The following is a 6,082-nucleotide window of genomic DNA, read 5'->3' as shown; positions in this document are numbered from 1 at the left end:
TGTTACACGGGATGCTGTGATTTATTACATATGTGCATTATTTTTGTTGTGTAAGCATGATCAAAGTGGTGCAATTATTTTTCTACTTATGCTAGCGAGAAATTGTGTTACGCACGTATTCTTGTAATGTTGGATGATATAGGCAAAAATGTTAGATATGTTGCAGAGAAATATTGCATAACGATCTCACATTTTTTAAATGTTACGTAAAGGGAGAAAATGTTACATCCGAGATTATTTTGCACGACTCGCAAAAATCTTGCGCATAAGTTTGCAACTTTGGCAGACAATAGGAAAAGATGTTGGACACTGATGTTACACTGTTACATACTCCGAAAAAATTGATACACACAAAATGTTTTTTGTTACGTAAGCGAACGCGCGGAAGTTGTTTAAGTGGATCGGACGGCTCCGAAGGTGGCTGATGGATTGGCTTTTTTATGGCCAAATGTAGCGTAGCTTTAGCCATAATAATAAGAAACGGAAAACAAGACATGGCGTTTCTCTCTTCCATCTTCCCTCTCGGCTCTGTCTCCAGCGTTGCTGCTAGCCTTGTTGTACCCCAGCTCGATATTCACACATAAGAAAAGGAAAAGTTCATCTTCCAACCGTTTATTGCTACAACCGATTGGGACAGTCGTCACGCCCGCACACCTTCTAGCTCAGACCTATGCTCCCTAGCCACCACGTCTATTGCAGCTCGCAGGCAGTCACCGGTCCTCCGCGCGCTCGCCGCTCCAGACGTCGCTGCTCCTCCACGGATTGGTCTGCCGCTCCTCCTCCATTATATGGCCGTCGTTGCTGGTTGTCCATGCTACGTCACGCTCCCCACACGTGAGCTTGCGTCCTCGAGGAGCCCGTGCGCCCATGCGGCACCTTCATGGATGCTTAAGGGAGGGAGTTCCAAGTCCTAGAAGGAACACTTATCGGCCGCCGGACTTGGGTCCAACAATTCCAATTTATCTTCGGTGAGCTTGGGGAGCCCCTTCTACCTCACCTCCGGCCCTCCTCGCTAGCCACTATAAGCGTTGAGCTCAAATCGGCCATGACGTTGCTACCATGGTCGCTGGCAAAGGGTAATATTGGGTGTTTTGTATGTTACACATGATGTTGTGATTAATTACACATGTGCATCATTTTTTTTGTGTAAGTATGAGATAAGTGGTACAATTGTTTTTCTACCTATCCTAGATAGCACTGGTGGAAAAATGGCCTCCGGTCGCGGTGCGCAACTGCCATTAGTCGCGGTTGCGCAACCGCGACCTATTATTCGCGACTAAAGGTCCCCCCTTTAGTCGCGGTTCCTTACGAACCGCGACTAAAGGCCCGTCCACGTGGGCGGCAGGCGAGCGCCAGGGCGGAGGACCTTTAGTCGCGGTTCTTCTGGCCAACCGTGACTAAAGGCCTCCGCAGGGTTTAGGGTTTAGCCCCCCTCCCCCTAAATCTGGTTTGTTTTTAATTTGTATTGTTTTATTTCTTTTGGGTTTTAATTTTGAAGGAGTTTCACATATTCTACCGTACTACATACATGCATATGAATGTACAATTTCAAACAAATTTGAAATTAGAACCAAAAAGAATTCAAGAGGAATATACAATATATATTCAATATCGGATGACCATATACAATTTTGAACAAGTTTCCGTACATATTTAGTGCATATAAAGTTCTACGTCCTCTACATAGTGTTCTCCTCTAGGATCGATGACTTCTCTGGCGAACCATCCAGCTAGTTCCTCTTGAAGTGGTCGGAAGCGAGCTTCGGAGTAAGCGTCGTCCGGAGGTTATTCCTCCCGATGTTGTTCTCGGACGGCTGCCGCTCGGTGGTGTATCTCCGGATCCTCTCACAAACATAGTATCCACATAGATTGGTCCCCGGTGGCTGAATATCCCCGGTCGCAGCCTTTGCCCTTTTAAAATGTAACTCTTTTTTGAATTCACCGACCTTTTGATCTACGAACCGTCTCCAAACCCTACGAGGCAAGGAAAATTAAATGAACAAGAGAGTTATTAATTAGTTACTTGATATTAGGAAATGATGAACGAAATAGGCCGATCGATATAGAGCGCAAACGAATGAAAGTAGTTACTTTTGCATCATTTTTCTCATGTCGGCCCAAAGCGCCGCATCCATATTCGAGAGAGTCGTGGACGAGAACTGTGGAGTTCTGAATTTGTATTACTAGCATAATCCGAGTGGAACCTCGCGGACACGATACATGCACAGTCATGCATAACTCATCGATTAGCCACATACCATGCATGGAGTAAACAAAAGAGAATGTGCTCAAGACGAAACACTCACCCAAAATGGTAAGGAAATAGAATATCACTTTTGAGTTCCTGTTTTGTAAGAAACATCCACAGGTCATCCTCCACGTCTTTGGGGTGGTGTTCTAACACATATGAATTAACTATTTGTGGGTCAATGAACCCAACATCATGGGTGCGCCTTATTCGCATTTCCCGCTTCTTCATTCTGCATAATAGCGTACACAACCGAGATAGTTAGGACAATATATATATTTATAGTGCGGGCAATGAACGAGATGGGGTAGAAATTAATAAATCACTTACGGAACATAGCAGCTGATGATAGATTTGTCGAGCTCGCGCAGATTGAACAAACTGGAACAATTCACTCCGATGAATTGTTATATAGTAATGTTTGAAGTGATGCTCAGGTCTAACTTCCGCATAAATATATTCTCTGGCGTTTTTAAGTTTTATGTAACCCTTGTACCAATTTAGCAAACCTTTCATTTGTCGAGGTAGATCCTCTTCCTGCGCGAGGCTCGACGAGAGGACCATCCTTCACATATGAAAATACTACGTCCTTCATTGCCACGTCATCAAGGCCTAACGCTGCACGAAGAGTCGGACCTAAGTCCGCCGCTTGTTCTTTGGCTCTCGCTACGGTCAATCCCTGTGCTTGCCGCGGCTGCTATGACATCGGGGGCTTCGTCCTCCGGACTGCGGCTTTCACTATGAGCGGGGGATCGACTGTTTACTTTGTTCCCGAGCTGGGCAACTTGTTTCCCCACGACCGCGAGTGCTTGACTACGAAGTTCACGTTCATAGTCGTCGAGGCGGATTCTTCGCGGCCTGGGACGGTGTGTTCAAAAATGACTTAGCCCAGCTCTTTTCCTTCTCGAGAAAATACTTGTTTGGGCTCGGGCTCTCTTTTCTTCTTGCGATCCGCCTGCCATTTCTCATGCTTGAGCAGCCACGACCGCTGCATTTTGCTCCACACTAAGGTCATAAGGCCTCGGGGTGAGAGGCTTTAGTGATGGCTCGGTATCTTTGTGGTTGCAGGTACATAAGGGTCCGGGTTAATAACCCAAGACTGCCTCGCTTCTTCGCCGGAGGTGGATTGGGGGCGGCGTGCGATCACCCGCCGGACGAGGACCGGGGGCGGCGTCGCTACCCGCCGGAGGTGAATTGGGGACGGCGTCGGGCTGACGTGAAGGAGGTGTAGGTGAACCACCACCACCACCGCCGCCGCCACCACCACCGGAGGGGGTGGACTTGTTTGCCTTGGCGCCTCGCACGGAAACTTGATAAACTTCTTCCGCCATAGAATGAGCCGGCGCTTGACATCTCCAAGTCTTGTCGCCCCTTCGGGTGTAGCAATGTCAATGTCCAGGTCCTCAAACCCTTGGACTATGTCCTCCACCGTGACACGAGCATAGCCATCCGGAATGGGGTTGTTGTGGTGGAGTGCTCCGAGTGGTAAAGCACCGCCGATGGCTACCTTCATGGACATGTTCCCGATAGGATAATACGGATGACATGCTTTCATCTCCTTTATATCGTCCACGGGGTAGCGAGGAGGCTCCGGTGCAGTAATTTCGACCACCGGAGGCTCCGGTGCAGTAATTTCGATCGTCGGTGCACCGGCCGGTGGGGCCTCCGTGGAAGCCACGCTGCTTCTTCTCTGCTCCCGGCTTCCGAGATCCATTGGATGATCTTCATGCTGCGCCGAGCTGCATCTCTTTCGGCTACTAGTACACTCACGGTTTTCTTCATCACATCCATTTCCGTTACCAGCTTCGCCACAACATCCGCATCCCGATCCATCTTTCTCTTACGGCTTACGTAACCGTACGGGTCATCGTTACGGGGAACCCTACTTTCCACGGAATGTCCCCGGGCATGCCTCGTACACGTCCTCCGTGTTCGGGATTCCCGAGGGCTTTTGTCGAGGCGTCGTTCTCTGCGTTGAACTTGATCCTCCCCTCTTGAGCATCCCTCATTGCCTCAATAAGCTTTTGGGTGGGTTTAATTATTTTTCCACGATAAACACACTCCCCTGTCTCCGGGTTCAGCGATCCCCCATGCCCGTACCACCGGCTTTTGACCCTTGGGTCCCATCCCTCCGTACTGGACGGATTCCTCGCGCCCTCGGCTCGTTCTCCATCTTCTCCCACCTAGGCTGCCAAAAGCGATACCCTCCCGGCCCCATAATATGATTGTACTCCTTCTTGGCCGCATTCTTCTTATTTTTTTCGACATTTCAAGGAGCTGCTCCGATTTCTTTTGCTTCACAAATTCCGGCCAATCATGTTGCGGTTTCTCATATTGTCCTTTGAAATCCGGAGTCTTGCCCTGCTTGACAAAGTCATGGGCTAGATTTTGCTTGTATTTCCGGAATGCGTCGGCCATCTTAGAAAGAGCGAACTGTTTGACTAGCTTGCACCTCTCCTTGTTTTCCTGAATCTTGTTACCCGCCTCATCGTATACGCGGTATTCCGGAGGTAGAACGAAATGTTCTATAAGCTTCTTGAAGCAATCTTTTTTTGTTCTCTTATCGACAAAAGTGAAACCAAGACGTGCCTTCTTTGGCTCATTCCACTCTCGGACGGTGATCGAGACGTTCTCTCTAACAACGGCTCCGCATTGGCTGATAAACTTGGTGGCGTTCTTGCTTGGGCTCCAGCGGCCTGCCGGTTGCTTCGTCGACAACCTCGATGGTGCATGTTTCGTTTGGTTTCATCGTCTTGGTTGCGCCACGCTTTGACGACGACGTACTCGATTTTTTCGATGATCCGGCCGAGGGCTAAAATAAGAAAGAGAGTCGCGCGCGTTAGTACACACATATTTATTCAAATCAGTTAGTTTGTATCACCAGAGGCTCAATGTATATATATATACCTCGGCGCCGGAGGTGGTTGCTACTTCCAATTCAAGATCGTCGTTTACCGACGTTTCTTCGGCATCATCTTGCTGACGGCGCCCTTCATCTTCACCGTCAAGGTTCGGATAAGAAGAGATATCATCTTCTTCTTGTCCGGTCGGCACATATTGAATATCGCCGTTTATGATGCCGAACATATGGTCTTCGAGCGTCCGGATCATAGTTGTCCATAATCGGGTCAGCTCTATCGTCCGCCATATGTCGGTCTCGAAAACATGTAGTCAAAACAAATTAATTGTGTATATGCCAACATTATCACATCTCTTCTACATATAAAGAGAGAGGGCGACGATGGAGGCGAGAGGGGGACGCGGTGACCGCGTGACCGAGAGACCGGTGGCGGTGGCGAAAGGGGGACGCGGTGACCGCGTGACCGAGAGACCGGTGGCGGTGGCGAGTGAAAGCGGGGACGCAACCGCGTGACCGAGAGACCGGTGTGGCGGTGACCGAGAGAGCGGTGGCGGTGCCGAGAGAGCGGTGGCGGTGACCGAGAGTCAATTTTCAGTTAACATTCCCGTGTAGTTAGTTAGAAAAAAACACAAAAGTTTTCCAAATTCCAAACATGCCAATTAAGTTATTTTTTCTTAAGTTATTTTGGTTAAGTTATTTTTTTCTTAAGTTATTTTTTAAGTTATTTTTTTCTTAAGTTATTTTGGTTAAGTTATTTTTTTCTTAAGTTACTTTGGTTAAGTTATTTTTTTCTTAAGTTATTTTTTAAGTTATTTTTTTCTTAAGTTATTTTGGTTAAGTTATTTTTTTCTTAAGTTATTTTGGTTAAGTTATTTTTTTCTCAAGTTATTTTGGTTAAGTTATTTTTTTTTAAGTTATTTTGGTTAAGTTATTTTTTTCTTACGTTATTTTTTTCTTAAGTTATTTTTTCCTTA

This window comes from Lolium rigidum, chromosome 7 (assembly GCF_022539505.1).
Source record: "Lolium rigidum isolate FL_2022 chromosome 7, APGP_CSIRO_Lrig_0.1, whole genome shotgun sequence".
In the NCBI taxonomy this organism is placed as follows: domain Eukaryota; kingdom Viridiplantae; phylum Streptophyta; class Magnoliopsida; order Poales; family Poaceae; genus Lolium; species Lolium rigidum.
Note: the sequence above shows the minus strand (reverse complement) of the source record.